This window comes from Dama dama, chromosome 20, assembly GCF_033118175.1.
Source record: "Dama dama isolate Ldn47 chromosome 20, ASM3311817v1, whole genome shotgun sequence".
Lineage (NCBI taxonomy): Eukaryota > Metazoa > Chordata > Mammalia > Artiodactyla > Cervidae > Dama > Dama dama.
The window spans coordinates 75204743-75227735 of NC_083700.1; the positions used below are offsets into that span (position 1 = coordinate 75204743).

Here is a 22993-nt window from a genome sequence, read left to right on the forward strand (position 1 = left end):
AAATATTTTATCTGTTTGGTTGCTTCAGGTCTTAGTTGCAGCATCTTCCATTGTGGTGTGGGCTTCTCTAGTTGTGACTCATGGGCTTAGTTGCTCCACAGCACGTGGGATCTCAGTTCCCTGACCAAGAGTTGAACACCTGTCCCCTGCATTGCACGGCTGATTCCCAGCCACTGGACCACCAGGGAAACCCCCTCGAACGTTCTTTACATGTCTGAAAATCAATTATTTAGAGAGGTGCTAAATAAATCAATTATTTAGAGAGGTACCAGAGAGGGTGGGGGCACAGTGAAGAGACACCACAGGTAACCCTGAGAACTTCAGCTGAGACTCTAGGCTTGCATACAGTGGTTGGCAGTTCCCAAACCCTGCTTAACCTGGACCCATCTTGCTTAGAAGACAGCTAACGGACTAGTGTTTAAGAGTGAAAGTTTGGAGTCAGGTCCCAGTACTGCAGTGTATGAGATCCAGTCTACTTGATTTTCCATGCCTGAGTTCCTCCTTACATCAAGTGCCAGTGGTTGCAGTTCCCCCGTGGGATTACTGTGAAGATTAAATGAGGTGGTCCTTGGGCAGCACTTAGCACAGTGCCTGCTGCTTAGTTGAGAACTCGGGAGGCTCCAGGAGTTGGTGATGGGCAGGGAAGCCTGGTGCGCTGCAATCCATGGGGTCGCAAAGAATTGGACATGACTGAGCGACTGAACTGAACTGAAACTGTTCAGATTATTGTCACTGTTACTGTCCTTCAAGCAAAGATCTTGGAGGATGCTCACCTCCCTCACTCTCCCTACCTGCCTCCTTTCCTTCCTTCCTCCCACCCACACATACACTAACACACCCGAAGTGGCTTCTTACATGATTATAGTACTAACCGTTTTCAGTAATCAGAGATAAATACCAGTTTTTTCCAGCTTGATGTATTTCCAGCATTTGAGTTTAAGCAAGCTCTGGGAGTTGGTAATGGACTGAGAAGCCTGGCATGCTGCAGTCCTTGGGGTTGCGGAGTCGGACACCACTGAGCAACTGAACCGATATTTCCAGAAAATTATTTGGCATCTGATTGATGTTCCCACATCTCTTAGGTACCAAGACCTTTGAAAAAAGCTGGGTTGACTGGCCTGCTTCCTAATTTATTAGCTCCTGTTTCCCAAAGCAGTCTTCCCTAGTGGCTCACTCAGATGGTTAAGAGTCTGCCTGCAATATGGGAGATCTGGGTTCAATCCCTGGGTCCAGAATATTCCCTGGAGAAGGGAATGGCAACCCACTCCAATATTCTTGCTTGGAAAATTCCATGGATGGAGGAACCTGGTGGGCCCCAATCCTTGGGATCACAGAGTTGGGACATGACTGAGTATGTTTCTTAAAACAACGAATTTCGCTTATTGATAAATACAAATATGAAATTATTTTTTAAGCAGGACAGTAGCCTTTATTCATTGCTCCTTGAGTTTTCTGAGGTTTAAACAATAGATGTCATACATTTAAATAGGATTTTGGTATGTTTGTTTGTTTGTTTGTTTTTTTCTTTTTCCCTCCGTGATGGGGTCAAAAAGCAAATTCAGGCATAGACAGGTGTGAGGAGACCTAAATGTCTTCTTTCCCCAGGGCCTTACTTTGCAGTGCCCTTATATACATAGGCATTCTGGCCTGTTACCCTCCTTATCTGGTTTTTCCAGTAGTCATGTATGAATATGACTTGGACTATAAAGAAAGCTGAGTCCCGAAGAATTGATGCTTTTGAACTGTGGTGTTGGAGAAGACTCTTGAGAGTCCCTTGAACTGCAAGGAGATCCAACTAGTCCATCCTAAAGGAGATCAGTCCTGGGTGTTCATTGGAAGGACTGATGCTGAAGCTGAAGCTCCAATACTTTGGCCACCTGATGTGAAGAACTGACTTATTGGAAAAGACCCTGATGCTAGGAGAGATTGAATGCGGGAGGAGAAGGGGACAACAGAGGATGAGATGGTTGGATGGCCTCACTGACATAAGTTTGAGTAAACTCTAGGAATTGGTGAAGGACAGGGAAGCCTGTTGTGCTGCAGTCCATGGGGTCACAAAGGGTCGGATACAACTGAGCAACTGAGCTGAACTGAACCCTCTTTATCTAATCCAACTGTTATCTAGGTTTCATTCTCATTCTGTTGCCTTAGGCCTTGTTAGCAGCAAATAAGAAAAAAATACCTGCATCTGCTATATAGAAACATTTGTACATAGGTACAGTTTTATGGTTTGTTAACAAAAGTGTGTTGCACTTTGTGTTATTTAGCTGTGGTTTGACATTGTTTTGCCAACCTAGCTGACATTGTCAAGAAGAACCTTGCTTCTCCTTCAGGTATTAAGTACAATACATACTAAATCTTGATGCTACAAATCCAGGATTCAATTACTAGACAGCATTTTGTTTTCTCACAGTTTCCTCCACTCCTTCCCTACTTCAGATTCCAGAAAGTAGCTTCAGTGGTTAACACTCTACACAGAGACAGTATTGTTAGGGAATCCTGTGTGGCTGTGAATTTTGCACTAAGCAATCAGAGCTTTGTTCTTTCTGATTAATAAATATACAGCTTGTGTCTTACTCTTCCAATATAAATATATATAAAACACCAGTATTGTTGCATACCGCCATCAAGAGTGTTTATCATATCTATGTATCAAATGTCATGTTTAATATTTTTCTTTAAATCTGTTTTTAAGCTAACTCACTTTTTAGTCTTTTCTCAAACGATATCATCAGTAAAACCACGGGTGTGATGTTTATTTATTTATTTATTTATTTTTGGTGTGATGTTTAATTCTATTTTTTCTAAGCATTAAAGTAAATGCTAGCCATTATTATTAAAGAACGGATGCATGTGTACCACCAAAAATTATTGCAAGTTGCAAAGAGTGGAAAATAGCACTCTTTAATGTAGAGAACAGTCAAAATGGTATAGTTTGCTAGTAATTTCATTGTAACAACTTTATAATAAATACTTTTTCTTAGGTAGTGTGTGTCACTTTATACACACTGTTCTGCACCAATGTTCTTCAGTTTCTTTGGCCTCTACCTACCGTTTAAGGCTCTAAAGTGTATTCCTCTTTTAAGATAAGAATCATCTTATCTCTTAGAGTAAATTATGAGAATGAAAGCTCTGAGTACAGTGCCTGGCACAAAGTTAGGGCTGTTAGTTCCTCTCTGATCTGTGTGGGTGTTTTCTTCCCAGCTGACTTTATCAAATCCTAGGCATCAAAGAATTCCTGAATTCATTGAGTATAAAATATACTGGTTTGCCTCCAGTAGATGCCCAACACATTATTTATCAAATGATTAAGAAGGTAGTGGTAGAATAGTCAGGGAAATAAACAGAAATGGGTCATGAGGATAAGACATTTCTTGATGTTGGCTTATTAATGCATATTATTGTAGATGAGTCTTAGTGATGCCCTGTGCTGTGCTTAGTCGCTCAGTCATGTCCAACTCTACGACCTCATGGACTGTAGCCCTCTAGGCTCCTCTGTCCATCCTCGGGGATTCTCCAGGCAAGAATACTAGAGTGGGTTACCAGCCCGCCTCCAGGGGATTTTCCCATCCCAGGGACTGAACCCTGGTCTTCCACATTGCAGGTGGATTCTTTACCAGCTGAGCTACCTTGGACCACCTTTATTCAAGTCATCTCTGGAAAGGGCTTGGAGAGTCTGTCTCTGGCCAGTTCCCCTTCATTCATGCCACCCCTAAATGGAGAAGGAGAAAGAACTGAAATTCAGTCTCAGGACTTTGGGGGTTTTGATTCCTGAACTGTCATTGGTCTCATCACTGCCTGAAAGAGCAGAGCAGTTTTTTAAAGGTCGTTTTCCCCACGGTTGCAAACTCAGATACTGAAGGGCCAGCCCAGGGCAGCATAGCCTTGGGGGAAGCTGAGCTCTACTGCGAGGTCTGCAACCATGTGAGAATGTGCTGTCTCTGAAAAAAAATCAGAAATCTGGATTTTATGTGAAAATTCCCAATATCTAGATGTTGGCTCTGTTGCTGGTTTTGTTTTTAAATAATCCTTTGTGGGCCAAATTAAACAGGTCTGCTGCCAGTTCCAGCCCTCCAGATGCCAGTATGAGACTTCTGACTTAGATTTTGCTTCCTTGATTGATAGCAGAATTTGTTCATAGATAAACAGTATTTTTTTTTTTTTTTCAGCAATTTATTCTCATGTCAAACAAGCTAGTTTAACTATTACGAACTCTTGAGAATGCTGGAGTCAAAGAATGATTTGTAACTTTGGTGGTCAGTTTTTGTGGGGGAATCCCAGCTCCTCCGAAACATGGGAATAAACCCTAAAATCTAGACTCCAATCTTTTCCCTCTTTGCAAACAAAGGAAGCAGCAGATGCCAGGCAGTTAACAGCACAGGTAACCTGGTAAGAACTTCAGTTAGAATATGGTGAACTCTCTTCCAGGGTCAGTGCCTTTTTGTAGGGCAATAAGGAACAGCTTGGAAAGAAAGTCCATGTTGGCTGCACGTATCAGTGACCTTATACAAGAAGGTAGTGGCCTTGAAACCCAGGTGTGCAATCAGTCAGAATAGCCAGGAACTCTTGTTTGTTCTTCCAAAAGGCCAGAGAAGCTTTAAAAAGCAAACCAAAAAAAAAAGCATAAGAAATGCTTTTTCAGTTCTTAGCACTAATCTTCAACTTAAGAAGTATTTCTCTCCTTTCCTCAGTGTGTATATTATAAAAATGAACTGAGGTCCAAATTAGATGATAAACTATTTGATTAATACAGGGCCAACTTATCCAAGTTGAAGCAGAAACAGTGGGAAGATGTATTTGGGGAGATAATTCATTTTATTTTATTCTTTTTAAGAACTAGTGGATGGAAGTATAAAACAGACAATTCCCTATTTATTTATCCATATTCATGAAGTACATGTTCAGTTATATATGTGATGGACTTTCTTTCCTCCAGATTATTGAGTTGTCATTGTTTAGTTGCTAAGTTGTGTCTGACTCTTTGTGACCCCATGGACTATAGCCTGCCAGTCTCCTCTGTCTGTGCGATTTCCCTGCAAGAGTGCTGTAGTGGGTTGCCATTTCCTTCTCCAGGGGATCTTCCCAACCCAGGGATCAAACTTGTATCTCTTGGCATTGGCAAGTGGATTCTTTACCCCTGAGCCGGGGAAGCCCTTACTCTAGATTAGAGGTTAGCTAATCTGTTCTGTAAAAGGCCAGATAGTTCCATTTTAGGTTTTGTAGATCATCGATTCTCTGTCACAGCTATTCAGTTCCACCATTGTGGCACAAAAGCAGCCATGGTGATACATAAACATTAAGTGGGCATGCCTATGGTCCAATGAAACTTTATTTGCAAAAATTGTCAGCAGGCTGGTCTTGGCTTACAGACTAATTTGCAGACCCCTGTTCTAGGTGACTGAGGAAGAAGTATGAGAGACATAATTATGTTTATTTACTATATTCTTTTTAACTTGGAAAATCACTTTACTTTTTAAACCGTTTTTAAATCGGTGGCTCAGAAGGTAAAGCGTCTGCCGGCAATGTGGGAGACCTGGGTTTGATCCCTGGGTCGGGAAGATCCCATGGAGAAGGAAATGGCAACCCACTCCAGTATTCTTGCCGGGAGAATCCCATGCACGGAAGAGCCTGGTGCAGGTTACAGGCCATGGGGTCGCGAAGAGTCGGACACGACTGAGCGACTTCATTTTCACTTTCACTTTCTTTCATAGTTGATCTACAATGTTGTATTAGTTTCAGGTACACAGCAAAGTGATTCATTTATACACATATCTATATATCTAGGGCTTCCCTAGTGGCTCAGAGGTTAAAGTGTCTGCCTGCAATGCAGGAGACCTGGGTTTGGTCCCTGGGTTGGGAAGATCCCCGGAGAAGGAAATGGCAACCCACTCCAGTATTCTTGCCTGGAGACTCCCACGGATGGAGGAGCCTGGTGGGCTACAGTCCACGGGGTTGCAAAGAGTTGGACATGACTGAGTGACTTCACTTTCACTTTTTCTATATATGTATTCTTTTTCAGATTCCTTTCCATTATAGGTTATTACAAGATATTGACTACAGTTCCCTGTGTTATGTAGTAGGTCCTTGTTGTTTATTTTATATTTAATAGTGTGTATATGTTAATCCCAAACTCCTAATTTATCCCTCTCCTACCCACTATCCCCTTTTGGTAACCATATATTTGTTTTCTATGTCTATGGAGTCTATTTCTGTTTTGTGAATAAATTCATTTGTATCATTTTTTTAATTCCACATATAAGTGATATCATATGATATTTTTCTTTCTCTATCTGACTTCACTTAATATGATCATCTCTTAAGTCCATCCGTGTTGCTGCAAATGACATTATTCCATTCTTTTCTATGGGTTAGTAATATTCCATTGTGTGTGTGTGTGTGTGTGTGTGTGTGTGTGTGTGTGTGTGACATCTTAAGTCAGTGGTCTGTTGATGGACATTTAGGTTGCTTCTATGTCTTGGCTGTTGTAAATACTGCTACTATGAACATAGGGGTGCATGCATCTTTTTGAATTATAATTTTATGTGGATTTATACCCAGGAGTGGAATTGCAGAAGCGTATGGTAACTCTGCTTTTAATTTTTAAGGAAACTCCATACTGTTGTCCCAATTACATCCCCACCAAGAGTGTAGGAGGGTTCGTTTTCCTCCACACCCTCTCCAGCATTTATTATTTGTAGATTTTTTTTTTTAATGATGACTATTCTGATTGTTGTGAGGTGGTACTGTATTGTAGTTTTGATTTGCATTTCTCTAATAATTAGTGATATAGAGCATTTTTTCATGTGCTTGTTGGCCATCAATATGTTTTCTTTGGAGAAATATCTGTTAAGGTCTTCTGCCCATTTTTTGTTGGGTTGTTTGTTTTTTTTATATTAACCTGTGAGCTCTTTGTATGTTTTGGAAATTAATCCCTTATTGATTGCCTTGTTGGCATGTATTTTCTCACATTCTGTGGGTTGTCTTTTTGCTTTATTTATGATTTCCTATGCAGGGTAAAAGCTTTTAAGTTTAAAAAGGTCCTACTTTTTTATTTTTGATTTTACTTCCATCACTCTAGGAGAGAGATCTGAGAAAATACTGCTATTGATTTATGTCAAAGAAAATTCAACCTATATTTTCCTCTAGGAGTTTTATAGTATCCAGTCTTAGATTTAGGTCTTTAACCCATTTTGAGTTTATTTTTGTATACGGTGTTAGAGAATGTTTTAATTTCATTCTTTTACATGTAGCTGTCTAGGTTTCCTAGCACCACTTATTGATAGTACTGCCTTTTCTCCATTGTGTATTCTTGCTGCCTTTGGCATTGATTAGTTGACCCTAAATGTGTGTGGGTTTATTTCTGGACTTTCTTGATCTGTATGTCTGTTTTTGTGCCAGTAACGTACTGTTTTGATCACTATAGCTTTGTAGTGTAGTCTGAAGTCAGGGAGCATATTTCCTCCACTTTGGTTCTTCTTCTGCAAGATTGTTTCAGCTATTTGGGGTCTTTTTTGTTTCCATACAAATTTAAAATTTTTTGTTCTAGTTCTTTGAAAAATAACATTGACAATTTGATAGAGCGGCATTGAATCTGTAGATTTCCTTGAGTAGTACGGTCATTTTAACATTATGATTCTTCCAACCCAATAACATATCTTCCCTTCTGTTCGTGTCATCTTTGATTTCTTTCATCAGAGTCTTATATTTCCAGAGTACAGATCTTTTGCCTCCTTAGGTAGGTTTATTCCTAAATATTTTGTTCTTTTTGATATCATAGTGAATGGGGTTATTTCCTTAATTTCTCTCTCTGATATTTTGTTGTTAGTGTATAAAAATGCAGCAGATTTATGTATTTTAATTTTGTATCCAACAACTTTACCAAATCCATTCATGAGCTCTACTAGTTTTCTGGTAGCATCTTTAGGATTTTCTGTGTAAAGCATTGTCACCTCTGTCCAGTGACAGCTTTACTTCTTTTCCAATTTGGGTTCCTTTTCTTTCTTTCTTTCTTTCTTTTTTTTTTCCTTTTTCTGATGTCTCTGGCTAGAACTTCCAAAATTATGTTGAATAAAAGTGGTGAGAATGGGATTCCTTGTCTTGTTCCTGATCTTATAGGAATGCTTTCATTTTTTTTCACCATTGAATATGATGTTAGCTGTGGGTTTGTTATATATGTCATTTTATATATATGTGTGTGTGTGTTGTGTATGTCAAGATATTTTTACTCTGCCCCCTTTCTGCAGAGTTTTTATCATAAATGGATGTTGAATTTCATGAAAAGCTTTTTCTATGTCTATTGAGATGATCATATGATTTTCATTCTTCAGTTGTTAATGTGGTATAGCACATTGATTTGCAGATATTAAAAAAATTCTTGTATTCCTGGAATAAATCCCACTTGATCATGATTTATGTTGGAGTCAGTTAACATATTTAATGTACTGTTGGAGTCAGTTTGCAAGTATTTTGTTGAGGATTTTTACATCTATATTCATCAGTGATATTGGCTGTAATTATCTTGTTTTGTGATCCTTTTTCTGGTTTTTGTATCAGAGTGCTAGTGGCCTCATACTATGAGTTCAGCAGTGTCCCTTACTCTGTAATTTTTTGGAGTAGTTTCAGAAGGATAGGTATTAACTCTTCTCTAAATATTTGGTAGAATTCATCTGTGAAGCCATCTGGTCCTGGACTTTTTGTTTGTTGGAAGTTTTTTAAATTATTGATTCAATTTCAGTACTGGTAATTGGTTTGTTTATATTTTCTGTTTCTTATTTGATATATTCTTAATTATTATTCTTGCTCAAGCAATAGCAAGTGTATTCATAGTCCCAGTAGCAAATAAATTCATCTTCCCATGTTCTGACTGCTTGGTCTATGTACATGGACAGTTGACCCTTGAACAACATGGGTTTGAACCACAAGGTCACTTCTACATGGATTGTTTTTCATAGTAAGCACTACAGTAGCACATGATCACAGTTGTGCAGGGCAGAGACCTGCTGATCCAAGGTCACTGAAGAAGTGGCCCTGCTGGAGGGACAGAGGCCTATGGGTCTTGCTGCAACCAGACTGAGCTATCTCTCAGCTCCCTTTAGACTGTGTGCTCCCCCACAAGACCACCCAGTCATTTGGCACCTCCCCTGAGACACCTGATCCCACAGAGGGCTGCCCTATACAGCGAGGAAGGTCCCCACTGGTATCTGTCTGTCTCTCTGAGTTTGACTAGCACATTTCATTCCTGAGAGGATCCCCTCAGGTGCCCCAGACGGAGTTTCAGAACCTGCCCAGCTGAGTCCTAGGCTGATGGCCAGGTCCTCACTGGGTGGTACCCAGCCCGAGCACAGAGCAGGGTAGCTGATTGTAGTCCTTTCAGGCACCTCCCATGACCACTTCCTCCTGCCTGAGGACTGTCTCTAGCCCTGACGAGAGCTGACTGTGTGTGATCAGAGAATGGGCTCTGGAGTGTGGCAAACCTGGAACCCCTTCTTTTTAATAAGGGAGAAAAAGACCAATGTGAGTGGGAGCTTGAAGGGAGACAGGACTTGCAGGATGGTTAATACTGGTCCAGCCACAGGGCAGCCAGGGATTCAGAATTCCCCAACCCACAGTCACCACCAAGTCTATTTCAGGAGTTCCTGCTACTTCTTCAGGAGCTGCTAGAGTAATTCCTACGACCTCCTCACAGGACATCAGGACTCCACTCACCAGCCACAGGCCCACCCAACAAAGTCACTGAGTTAGCCAGACACACGCTGCCATTTCTTGGCTTCTTATCTCACTTGTGAGACCCAAATCCTGGCTCCACCCCTGCCTCACCAGTCAGCGCCCGAGAGACTGCAGACAGTCTCCGTACACGTTCTGTGCACATTTCCTTGTCTATGGGATAGTTATGATATTATACACTTGGTAGGGTTAGTGCAAGGGCTGGAGATAAAGTGAAAACAGAAGCTAGCACATAAGATACAGGTAATGGTACTTAGAGTATCGATATTATATCACTCAGTCATTCATTCAGTATGTACATACCAGGCCCTGTTCTAGGAGCTGGGCAGACAGCATTGAAAAAGACAGAACTTGTCCTCATGAAGCTCAGATTCTAGCGGCAAAAGCAGACCAAACACACATAGTCTACAATGTCATGAAGTGACCCATGTTCAGAAGAAAATCAAAGCACGGGATAAAAGGAAAGAAAGTGACAGGTAGGATAGGGCGGTGGCTATTTCAGGCAAGCAAGGAATGCCTTTCTGAAAAGGTGATGAGAGCAGAAACCAAAAAAAAAAAAAATAAAGCAAAGCATTACCCATGGACACACCTAAGAAAAGAGCATTCCAGGCCAGGAGAACAGCAAATGTTAAGGCCCTGAGGCAGGAGCCATCTAACATGTTTATGAAAAAGCAAGTAGACCTTAAGGATTGGGAGAGAATAGTGGAATAGTGGCCAGGGGCCAGATCTAGGATCTCATAAACCATACTAAAATCTGGAATTACTCCAGAAATGATGAAAACCACCAGAGGGTTTTGAGCAAAAAGAACAATGTGATCAGATTAAATCTAGAAAGCTTCACTCCAGCTGCTGATTATTTTAAACTGTAGGGCAGCAAAAAAGAAATAGGACAGGACACTGGGAAAGCTCTCTCAGGCATCTAGGAGAGTAATGAGAGTGGGCTGGACTATGCCGGGAGCAAGGAGGTGAAGAAGAAGCCACTGGGCTCAGGATGTGTTTCTGTAGATGGAGTCAGCAGAGCTTTCTCTGGGAGTAACTGCTGGGTATGAGAAGAGGAAAGGAGTCAAAGATGTCCCGGGTGTTTGGGGCCTGAGTATTTGGGTGAATGACACTGCCATTTCAGAGGCAGCGAACACTAAGGAAGGACGGGTTTGGGCAGGTGGGGGGACCTAAATCTAGACGTCGCCTTATACATGTTAAGTGTGAGATGCGTCAGAGATATCCGAGTGCAAATGTTAAGCAGGCAGGTGTATATTAGAAGGCAGAAGTCCAGGAGAGGTTGAAGCTGGCCATAAATAGAAGGAGCTCTCGGGATCACGGGTAAGACTTGACAGAGACCAAAGCTCTGTGAGGACAGAGACTGTGTCTGTTTCATTGACCTCAGTGGGCCCAGCACGAGCATTCAGTATGTGTGTGATGAATAAATTAATCTGTGGCCATTAAACCGTTGCATGATGAATATGGTTTCATGCAAAACAAAAGTACTAACTAAAAGTTTGCCTTATTATTCCAGACCAAAAATAGAAAGTATGTCGTTTCTTAAGTAATTAGCATATGATAGAATCAAAGCTTGGCACTGAAAGGAATCTTTGAGGCCATTTAATGGAAAAGTTCAAAATTGTGGAGGGAGGGCATGGTCAGGGAAGTAGATGGTTTATTGCCAAGGGTAGGAGAGTGTTCAGGGACCGCACAGTGACAGTAAACTGAGTAAATAATGTCTTGACCATCAATTCACTACTCTTGTTCAAGTATATAAAGCTGTTGCAGTTAGTGAAATAAGAGAGAGCAACGTGTTCTCCTCAACAGTAACTCCAATATCCAAGTGTCTTTGCAAGGGAGAGAGTTTAGTGAGTGAGTGTACTTTAGAAGGAGTCTTTGTCTTGAAATGGGTGGGAAACTCGGATCTAATCCAAGCCCTTTGTTTTACTGATACAGAAAGGGAAGGGGAGTGGGATTGGTGACTTGCATAAGTGACACAGCTAACTAATGACTGGATAGACCCCTCGGTCTCCTTAACCTGAGCCTGAAACTCTGTTCTGACTCTCAGCACCAACTTTCTTCAGACCAGTAATTGAGGTATTGTCTTAGAACAGAACTCATTTATTTTTGGCCATGGAATTATTTTAGTGATTTATTTTGCAAGTAGTTTAATATGAGAATTATAATTAGACTTTGCTTTAGCTAATTTCAAAATCCATTTACAATTCCCTAAGCACATTCCTTTTGGCAGTGCGAAAGAATAAGTAGTCCAGGAAGGGTCGCTGAAAGTAAAATGTTTAATTTGCAGGAGATAATTTACCAAGTAAGTAATTCTCATGTCGAAAAATTAAAACTTGATTTGAGTTGCAAACATCATTTTAAGGAAGCTGAGAAGCCCATGGAAACCTTCATGACAAGACACATCTGAACATCCACAATTTTCAGTTCACATCCTGGTTCCACAACTCAATTACCCGTACAGACCGTGTTGGCCAAGCTAACGCAGTCCTTCAGGCCTCAGTTTACACATCTGCAAAATGGGGAGAGAATTTCCTTTCTAATGAAGACATAAGAAAGCACACCATTTGATGTCTGCACAGGCGAGGCCCTGGGGAAAGAGAGGAACCCCTCACATCTTACACATGAGGAAACTGAGGTCTGTTAGAAGTAACCCAAAGAGACCATTGTGAGTTTAGCTGGCAGTCCCAATCCCCCAGGTTTTAACTGTGCCCCCCAACTCAGTCGCTGTCTCCTGATGTTCCTGGTTCCCAACTTCCTCCAGGCTGCATTTGCAGGAAGTTGCCCAGCCACACCACCTGGACAGCTTCCCTGGTGGAGGAGAAGGTGCCCAGTGGGGGCCCGGCCCCGGGGCTGGCATCATCACAGTCTGAGCCTGTGGCCTGCCCCAGCAGGTCCCACCGAGAGGCTGCCCCGGCGGGTCCATTAATCACACATCCCCGCCCCCCGGCGCAGCTGGCCCCGGCCTGAGCACAGGCTCCTTCACAGTCGCTGCACAACAGGAAGCGGGGCCGGCGTTCAGGGCCGAGCTGGCCCACGGAGAGCCATGGCTCCAGGTGCCCTGGCCCTGCGGCGGAGGGCGTGCCCTCGCCTCAGCATTTGCCGTGCGGAGTAGCAGTCTTCTCCTGCAGCTTGGGGTGGGTCTGGAGGGTGAGAGGTTGCCTTGGTTTTTGTCCACTGTCACGTGTTTGGCAGCCACGACCAGGAGGCAGGGCGGGGCGGGGGGTGCTTTTTGTGGAGTCAGGGTTCCCCCGCAGAGTTCTCCCACAGTGGCTGCAAGCGAAATGGCAGAGGCGTGAGTCACCGCATGAGACGGGAACAGGAAGACATCCTGTTGATGCCAAGACATTTTCAGTTCAGTTATGAGAATTTACACCCCCCACCCAAGAAAAAGGAAAGCTTAGCATTCAGCGTGCATCTCCCCCAGCGCAGTGGGGTCTGGCACCTGGCTCTGGCCCCTCTGAAGGATGGCCCTGGACACAGCTTGGTTTAGTGCTCAGGAAATTGGCCATGTCCTGATCTGCTGCGTCTATGAGGGGATCAGAGAACCCATTGCCAAAGAAACTTTCTGTCTGAGGTTTCATTTGGTGTTTCATTTTTGTTTTGTTTGGATTCAAATATGTTCCCTTGTTTCTCTTCACTCTATGGCTTTTTAGGATTTTCTTTTGTGTAAAAATTGTTCGTGTTTTTCTGACAGGAACTTTTGCTTATGAAGGTCAACTGAGAATTTATAATATTTGAGGGACTCTCTGCTCCTTTTCATGGAATTCTCATAATCCCCTTGTTCTTAAATTATTCATTATAGTAGTGAATAGCTCCGGTGGCAGGCACCGGAATGCTCAGAGGCAGGCACCCTTTTACAAAACTTCAGATACACCTTTAACCCTCACAACAGCTCCATGAGGTAGAGGGTCTATTGTCATTCCCAGTTTGCAGATAAGGGGGACTGAGCTCTGGTTAAGCAATATCCAGAGTCACAAAGTTAGTTCAATGGCAAACGCCAGAACTGAAGCCCTGTTCCTAATCACGTTCCTTGCCAGCATTTACAGAAAGTATGTCACCAGAACTTTGATCTCATGAGATGTTCCTAGGAAAACGTAACTGTGTTCAAATAATTAGGGGAAATGCTGTAAACCACATGTCTCTTGCAGATCATAACTGCGTCTTCGTGTGGAAAGACCCTGAGAAGTCCTGCGTGGAAGAAGTCTTGCTCTTGCTCAGTCTACTTTGTTTGAACTAGGGCTTTTCAAAATAGATGTGAAATGGACCCTTATCTCCTTGTATACCTGTTAAGTGGTAACGCATTTTGAGATGCACCACCCTGGTATATGAAAGTATATAACCAGGTTATTGAGTGTGTGGGCTTTGGAGCCAAAATACCTGGGGGTGTGTACCATATCTGCTACTGTGTGGGTAAGCTATATCTGCTTCCTCTGTCTCACTTTTCCCATCTGTACAATGGGGAAATATAATAGCACTCTCTCGGGGTGATAGTGAGGACTAAATTAGTCAATACATCTAGAAGACCTAGGGGATCAGTAGGAAGTACTGATTCTAAATGTAGAAGAATGAATCAAAACACTTGCTACCTGTGGGGTCTGGCCAAAGCCAAAATGCTATTTCATGATGTTTAGAAAACACAACAGAGGAAGCACACCCTCCCTCTTGCCTTCAGTACTCTCTCTAGCTGCCCTAGATTCTGCCTTTCACCATCTGGTTGGTCCTGATAGCAGCCCAGAGCTGGGCTTGGGTCTCTCTCCCTTTGAGTCAAGATTAGCATGCACTCTTGCTGGGACAGAGGACAGCTATCGGTGTCAGCCACACGCTTGTGGCTGGCCCCAGCAGAATCTGCCTAGAGAGTATGCTGGTGAGAAAGGAGCTCAAGTTCCCTGGGTTTCATCAAGGCAGCTGCCCTTGCATGCTATTGGCCCCTGGATTTCCAGAAGGGGAAGATGATTGGAAAGCATTGCACTTTCACTGCATTTGCTGCTCCTCCTGTCACCTGCCACTCACCAGAGCAGCTCCTCCAAGGGGCTCCAGGGGCTGATGAGAAGACTTACAATTCTGCAGGCTCGGATTCTGGTGCTAGTGTCTCAGCACCCAGCCAGCCTGAGCCACCTCGTGCGAAGTCCTGCAGCAACCAGATAGCGTTTTGGTGGGGCGGCTCTCTGCTCTTCCCCTTCCCTGCATATTCCAAAGTTCCTTGTGCATTGACTCCCTGAGAAGGATCAGAGAAAAGTCCATTGGGGAGAAGTAGAGCAATTACAGGAATTTGCTAATTTTTTTAAATGACTTGCTGTTGCCCCTGGTGATTTTTCTCTAAATTTTAAATGCCTCAAAATGAGAAATTCAGATTAGCAAAATGCACCAGTCCTCTGTATGAGCAAGGCTGGTTATCCATGATATAGTTATTATTGAGTAAAAAGTGAAATTTGCAGAACTATATATAAATATAATTCCATTTGTTTGAAAATCTATATATATGTGTGTGATGGTTATGTTAGGAAGGGCCAGGAGAAGGTGTGCAAGGAAGGAAACAGACTAGGGACAGTAGTTACCTTTTTGGAGTAAAATTAGAAGGAAAGAATTTTAACTTTTTATCCTACTCACATACATATAGGTTGAATTTTTCAACATATTTCTTTTGTTATTAAAAGAAGAAGAAAATAATAAAAGGGAAACACCCCTAGCTAGCTCCAAAAATAGGGCTAGACTAAATAGTAGTGGTTAATAATGGGTGTTGTCAGCCTGGGCTGGGAGGCTTTGCAGTGAGAAGGAAGGGAACTCAGGCCAGACCAGAAAATGGGCCAGTTCCAGTCCCAGTCAGCACAGCGCCGGCTCGGCTCAGCTATGCAGTGGGTGGCTTTGGAGCCTGTGCAGTTACAAGTGGCGCTAAGTTTTGCTTTTCCTTTCCCACGCCTTCCCTCCGGTAAGCCACCCAAGCTGCCGGGGTCCTCGGGGATTCAGCTCCCCCTGTACTGCCCTTGGCCATGAGAAAGCATGAGCATAGGGGCCTCCCCAAGCTCAAACACAAGTGGGCCCTGACTGCCAGGAGGGCAGTTGTTATCACTGGGTCACCTCTGCAGAGTCCTCCTTCCCTGAGAAAGCTCCTGCCCCAAAGCTTGGAGCCCTGCCCGGGGCGGGGAAGAGATTCGAGAGTGTGAGACGGAGTAGGGAGAGCCTTGTCTCAAATTCAGGAACTGGGGTCCTTTCCCAATTCTGAGGGGTCTTGGACAAATCAAATTTCCTTTTGCCTTAGTTTTCTCAGATGCTAGACTTACAAAGTAATTTAATTACAGGGTAGTTGGAGGTGTGATAATAGACATGAAAGAGCTTCAAAAGGTAAAAGGTGGCTTTTTTTTTTTTTTTTTTTAAGGTGGCTATTTCAAAGAAAAACTGGCCCTTGGATATTAGTAGTAGCAGGGCTGTGCTGGGAAGCGGGGGTGGGGCAGGGTACTGGTGCTCAGTGCCTGAACTGATTTCTCTCCCAACACAGCGTTCACTTTCTGCATTGATTTGAAAGCAGAGCCCCTTCCTTTGCAGCATTCAAAGTACTTGCAGTCCTAGGAATCCCCTTTGTAGATAAGAAACATGAGGGCCTGAGAGGTTGAATTTGCTGTTATTGTTCAAGCACTCAGTTGTGTCCAACTCTGCGACCCCATGGACCGCAGCACACCAGGCTTCCCTGTCCTTCACCATCTCTTGGAGTTTGCTCACAGAATGATCTGTCTCTTTTTCCCACCTTCCCAGATCCCACCAGAAGTCAGGGAACAGGGCCCAAAGTGAGGCTGGACTCTCAGACGCCACGTTCTAAGCATTTAACCGAACCCTTCTCATGCAACAGTCCCTTATTGTGAAGTAGCTGTAACTGGTTGTCAGCATCTGTTGAAGAATGACCTGGAGTGGAAGTCCACTCCTCACAGATACTTCCTGTAGGGTTTACTGGTTTTCCCTCCAGATGTCAGTCATTCAATGTGATGAACATCTGGGTAGAGATATCAGATTGTCCGGTTGAATGGCGCACCTGAACTTGTCCAGCTCATTTATGCTACGCCCTGTGGGCTTTTTCTGCCTCACCTGCCCACTCTCTTTCCTCATTCACTCAGAAACTAAAGCGATGTTGCACCTTCATTTGTTAAGTAAATATTTATTGAGGGCCACCATGCGTAAGACAGCACACCAGCACTAAAACCGTGTCTGTCTTTCACTGGCTTAAGTTCAGAGGGGGTGGGATGCACCAAGAGATAAGCACACAGATAACCCCATTACAAAACCAGAGGCAGTTCAGTGCCCAAAAGGTGCAACGACGTGTTTCAGACCCTCAAAAGAGGAACAACTCTTCATCTGACAGACCCAGGAGAGACCTATCTGATCATATCATTCCCTGCTTAAAATTTTTCGGTGGTTCTCAGTTGCCTCCAGCATGAAATCCCAACTCCGGAGCCTGGCAGCCTACCCTTTGACTCTCTCCCACACCCCTTCTAGCTCTTCTTCGTGGCGTCTTTGCTCTGGTGAACCTAACTGCTCCCTGCCTTTCCCTGCACAGCACCAGGGCTTTCATAGCCTTTGCCCTTCGGTTTGGAATGCCCTATGCTCCCAGCTCCCACGCCTGCAGTACGGTGCCACCTCCCCCTTGAAGCCTGCCCAGATTTCCCCTAGCCAGAAGGAATCACTCCCTCTTCTGAACTCCCTTTTGGCTGACCTCTCTGTCTCTCCTGATGCAGCTTTTCTGCTTTAGGTTATTTGTGGACGCACTAGTTTTCCCTCTGCTGGATGGAAAGCTCCTTGAGAGTTTGTTTATTTGTACATGCTCAACACTTCCCAAAGCATCAGAGCAGCTCCCCAATAAACAGCTAGCCTACCCCCCGATAAACAGCTGTGAGAGGGAGGGTTGGGGGTAGCTTTTGATTGGAGGATCAGTAGAGACTTGGTGGTAGAAGTAACCCGACAGAACCTGAAAACAGGGGTGACATCTCAAAGGGGGTCAAGGAAGTCAGAGTTCAAGTCCAGGGACCATTCGAAGGGCTGCAAGTTAGGTGATTTTTCTCCACCTCTTTTGGGTGGTGGGTCCCCTTTGATTAATGCTATGGACCTTCTCCCTGAAAAATGTAAATACCCACTGTTTCACAGGAGGCATTTGGACCTTTGGGGGTATAAGATTCCCCAAAGCAAAAAACTCGTTGAAGACTGGAAAGGTAGATTACATCCATACTGTGAAGGGTTTCAGGGCCACAATGAAAATGCATTTACTTCAGCAGTTAAATTGGGAGCAATTGATTTTTCTTTTTTTTTTTTTACTTTCTTTTGAACTATAATATCTTACAGCTACTGAGCCAAATCATAACTATTGTTTTCTCAAGTTAACCACACACAGTAACCAGCTCTTGGAAAAGTCCCCTGTGTCCCCTTTGCCACCTTCCCCTTTAGGAGTGACCACTAGACTGATATCTAACAGCATAGATTAGTTTCACCTGTTTTTGTGCTTAGTGAACTCATAAGGTAGGTCCTTCTTTTTATTCTTTGTGTCTGGCTTCTTTCAAATGGCAACCCACTCCAGTATTCTTGCCTGGAAAATCCCATGGTAGAGGAGCCTGGAGGGCTAGAGTCCAAAGGTCACAAAGAGTGGGATTCAACTGAGCATGTACACATGTGTATACACACACACAGGTTTCTTTCACTCAACATTATATTTATGAGATTCATCCATGTTTTTGCATGCATCTGAAGCTTGTTCATGGTCATTTGCTATGGAATATTCCTCTGAGTGAGTTGTTGTTCTCCTGCTTGGGTCGTTTGGGCAGTTTCCATTTGGGGGCGGCTATGAACATTCTAATGCATTCTTTTAGTAGATATGTGTACACAGTTCTGTTAGGTACACACCTTGGACTGGGATGGCAATATGTAAATATTCTTCCCAAGTGAATAGTGCCATATTTTGTATTTCCCCCATCCAGTTGATGATTCTGAGGGGCATCCTAAGATTAGAGCAGAATTTTAGGAAGATTTATCTGGCTATGGTATCTTTGATGGCTCAGAGCAGTGGTTTCAAGTTGTGTTTTGTTTCTAAGAGCCCTGGGAATCTGCAGAGTCCCCTTAGGGGCTGCTGCCTAGCAGAGAGAAGGGAGACTTGAGTTAGTAGTCGTGCTCTGAGCTCCTCATCCACAGCCGCCCTCCAGTAGAGCAGGTGTGCTCCTATCAGTTTAATTAGCTTTTACCATTATCTAGAATTGCTGGTCCATGGCCAGCAGTCTCACAAGTTGACAGCTGTTGGGGGAGAGCTCAGGGAAACCAAAAAAGCAAAGTGGTTTTAGTCATCTCCAAACCCATATCAAGAAAGGTCCTGATCCAGAGGCTGACGATAGGGACACCATAGAAGAAGGTGCAGATAGGAAAATAGAACCTGTAGGACAGGTCACCCCTTTGAATGTCAGGAAGCAGGGGGCTAGTTTCAGAAACAGAATTGAAGTTTTGAGTCCCAGTAACTGCAGTTAAGAAAAAGAAAAAGAAAAATGGAGAAGGGGGTGGCAGATGATGAGATGGTTGGATAACATCACCAACTCAATGGACATGAATTTGAGCAAATTCCAGGAGATGGTGAAGGACAGGGAAGCCTGGCGTGCTGCAGTCCACGGTGTCACAGAGAGTCGGACACGGTTTAGTGACCGAATAACAACAAACCGTAAAGGTTGCTTTATTAGCAGAGAAGTTGTGAAGCCAAGCCCAGAGAAGGGCCCCCCTACTGGGGAGAGGAAGGGGAACCCAACTTCTAACAAGTTTAAGGAGCAGGCAAGCTGTGTGGATGTGGGGTCCTGCACACAGCTCCGGGACCAGACACAGATAGAAGAGTCTTCTGCAAGCCCTTGGAAGGACATGGAATGAGGGAGGACAGAGAGAGGAAAAGTAAGTACAGCAGCAAAATCTTCAAGGACAGCTGAGCTTGGAGGACTCAGAGACAGAAAGATGTCAGCCCGGGAGACAGAGCGGGACAGTCAGAGGCATAAAGACATGCCCAGGGGAGGGCCAGGGCTCAGAGACCGAGTCAGAGTCAGGAGGGCAGGACAGTCCAGCAGTGTCCATGCCAAAAAATGAACTCATTCCAAGAGTTCTTCAGCTTTATCTGGAGTCATGGCATTCCACGGAAGTGCCTTCTTAACCATCAGTAGTGTTTAGGGTCCTAAGTGTATTATTGTGCTGTTATCTCTGAAAACTTGCAGCTGCGTGCTTTTGCACATGGTAACTCAACCAGAAGTTTCAGTTCGCTCTGCTAGCCTTTCCCAGAACATTCTGGGTAAAAGAGAGCTTACTGTATTTGTGAGCATGGCTTTATTTTAAAACATCCATGAACAGTATTTTCTCTCCCCTATGCTTGCTTGCTTTAGAACCCACCTGGTGAGGGAAGCTCCCTCCCCAACCCTCCCCTATTTGGACTGGCCCCCACTTAGAGAAGTGCTGGGGCTTCAGAAGCAGCCCTGTGCTGACTTCAGCCCCCTCCCATGTGCATAATTCTCTCAGGATACTAGATTCAGTGTCTTGATCAGTATGACAACATAAAAATATTAAGCACTTAAACCAATGATCTGAGTGGTTCTGAAGAGCAGGACAGAGAGACCACTCAGAGAGAAGCAGAGAAAAGGTGCAGAGCACGTATATTGTTGTCCTTTGTGAAGGATGAGGAAGCTGAGACCTAGAGAGAGGAAGTGACATGCCCGAGGCCACCAGCTTGGCAGAGAAATCAGGCAGTCCCAGGTGTTGTGCAGAGCAGTCCTGATGTGTCCCAGTCCCTTTGGCTCTTTCACCCGAGCGTACCTGCAAATCACCCAGACCTTCTTCAGAATGTACTTTTCCCAGGACTTATCCTGAAATTCTGATTCTGGAGGTTAGGGGTGCATTGAAAGAACCGCCCAGGTAATTCCGAAAGCAAACCCGTTTAGAAACCCAACTTCTAGACCCTTTGTGGTTTCTGTGCTTCACTCCACGTTGCCTCTTAAGGGCAGGTATAATCTACTTCTAAGAAAATGTCATTAAATGGGTTGCATTTCAGAGAGGAAAGACCAATACTTTCCTCTATTTAAGAAGTATATGGAATTATTAAAACTGAAAGTTACACTAATAGTAAGAGGGGAAGCAGCCGTTAGGCTACTAAGAAATAGGAGTTTTGCAAGGCAGAGGATTCTTATACTTTTCCAGTTATCTGCAAAAATCTATTACTTATTACTCACAATAAATTTGCATGTTAAATTCAAGAGGTTCACACAAGTTCATAAATAGAAATTAAAGTAAAATTAAGTATTTAGTTGGCCCTCTCTGATATAGATGGTATATGAGAAAGCATTTCATAAATTTCAATCTTGGTGGCATTATGATTACCCCAGACCTACCACATTAGAAATAGAATATCAGATTTCAACACTAGGTCAAGGCAGAAATGACATAACAAACATACAGCAGCTTCGATATGTGACACGTAGCTATATTTCCCTAGAATTTAACTGGGGATGATTTTCATTTATAAACGAAGGCATGAACATCCCACAACCATGGGATTACTGGCTTTGCTCATTTATAAATGTTGACACTGACAGGTAATGGCTGTTTGTAAGACTTGGATGTGTTTATTTACTCAGTCTATTAAAATCAGCCTCACAATTTCTACATGTAAGTAAACATGTGTCATTTATTTTTACTTATATTATGCATAAAATTGTTCCAAAGAATCTCCTGAGCTTCTGAAAATACCCCAAGGACAAACTTTGATAGAATCTACTTCAACCTTCTGAAACTCATATTTGGTTCCAGACCACTAAATGCTGATTTCTTGTGATCGGTCTCAGGAGTTTATTCCCTGGACTCATTAAGTGTTAGAAAAGTTTAACTTTACAGTTAAATGCATGAGTAAATAAAAGGCACTAATGTCATTGTATTGGTATTAATATTTGCTGGAAAGTGTGTGTGACTCCCAGCGCCACTCAATAACATGAATCGTCCTTGGGAAGCAGCCTGCTCTGCTCCACTGTAAGCAGCTGACCCGCACACGCGATGGAGCCATCTGGAGGAATTTCCTTCTTTCCAGCGCTCGCAGCATCAGAATTGTACTTTCTTATGTTTGCCCTCAATACAAGGGGGAAAGTGCCAGCGAGGCCAGAGGCTCGCTGCTTTTGAAACCAATGGTACCAGGTAGCCTAAAACCAACCTCTGTGTCACCCTCACTCATAACTACAGGAAAGAGGAAAGTATACACACTAGTGATCACTTCGGAAAGTCAAATAGAGCTGAACTCAGGACACAAAAGGAATTGTGTAAAATATTATACTTGAGATGTTTGTTATGGTTCCTAACTGATACAGAATCAGGCCTGATACTGTGAGTTTCTCTGACTTAGCCTCTTCATTCGGAGATAACATATCTAGGAAGTATTATCTGAAGGAATTTTTTTTTAATGTGACATGATTCCCATTTGTCTCAGAAATTCTGACTTTTTATTTTTATACATTGAGTTCAGGCCCTTATCATCACTCACCTACAATACAGCCACAGATCCCTTGTCAATTTTATTGGATAAAGTATTTATTGAATTCCTGTTCTGTGTCCAGCCCCAGGAATATATTCTCCCTTCTGTTTTCTGAATTATGAAGAGGAAAAAATTGCAAAGCCATCACTTCCTGCCAAGGCCATCCATGTGTCTCATAACAAACCAAATCAGTATGTATTTATTTTGTGTGCACAGCATATGGAAGAAGTAAAGAACTGTGTAATACAGGGTGGCTGGCCTCAAGGGCCAACCGTCAGATTGAGAATTAAAAAAGGCCTCTGGTGGGTGCATTAGATGCAAATATCTGTGAGAAGTATGATGACCATAGTTGTAAAGCCAGCTCTTGGGACCTGTGGTCTGGTAAGTTACTAGCACACTAAGAGGAGCAGAATATTTGAAATAGTTCTGGCCTGGAAAATCTGGGACTGAAAGTAGCCATAGAAATTCTTTTTCAGGGTTTACAGGCAGCATCCTTTCCCACTGCATTCCATTTGATGATCTTGTTTTGTGAAATTCTTGCCTTTAAGAGAACAAACCTTAACAAGCAAGCTCTTGGTAGTAATATGCTGTGTATTTAAATGTCATCTTTCCAATGGTTTTAACTATCATTCTGTCACGATTTATCTTTTGCTTGATTCAGCCCTCTTTTTCAAGTTCTCTATCTCATTGAAAGAAAAAGTTTAATGGATTTGAATTAATTCATGTTTTTAAGGAATTTTATATCACCTCTTAAGATAAACAGAG

At 43.1% G+C, this 22993-nt stretch overlaps 1 protein-coding gene across 4 annotated transcripts in view; it reads left to right on the forward strand.

Annotated features, from left to right (window-relative positions):
- The window catches only part of GNG12 (G protein subunit gamma 12), a 136559-nt gene that overhangs the window by 90678 nt on the left and 22888 nt on the right, over positions 1-22993 (forward strand). Inside the window, exon 1 of one of the 4 annotated variants that reach the window (XM_061121648.1) lies at positions 19482-19620. The exons of the other annotated variants lie outside the window; for them this stretch is intronic. The gene's annotated coding sequence lies outside the window, so the exon portion shown is untranslated. Of the gene's footprint in view, positions 1-19481; positions 19621-22993 lie in introns of those variants that run through there. 4 annotated transcript variants of the gene reach the window in all.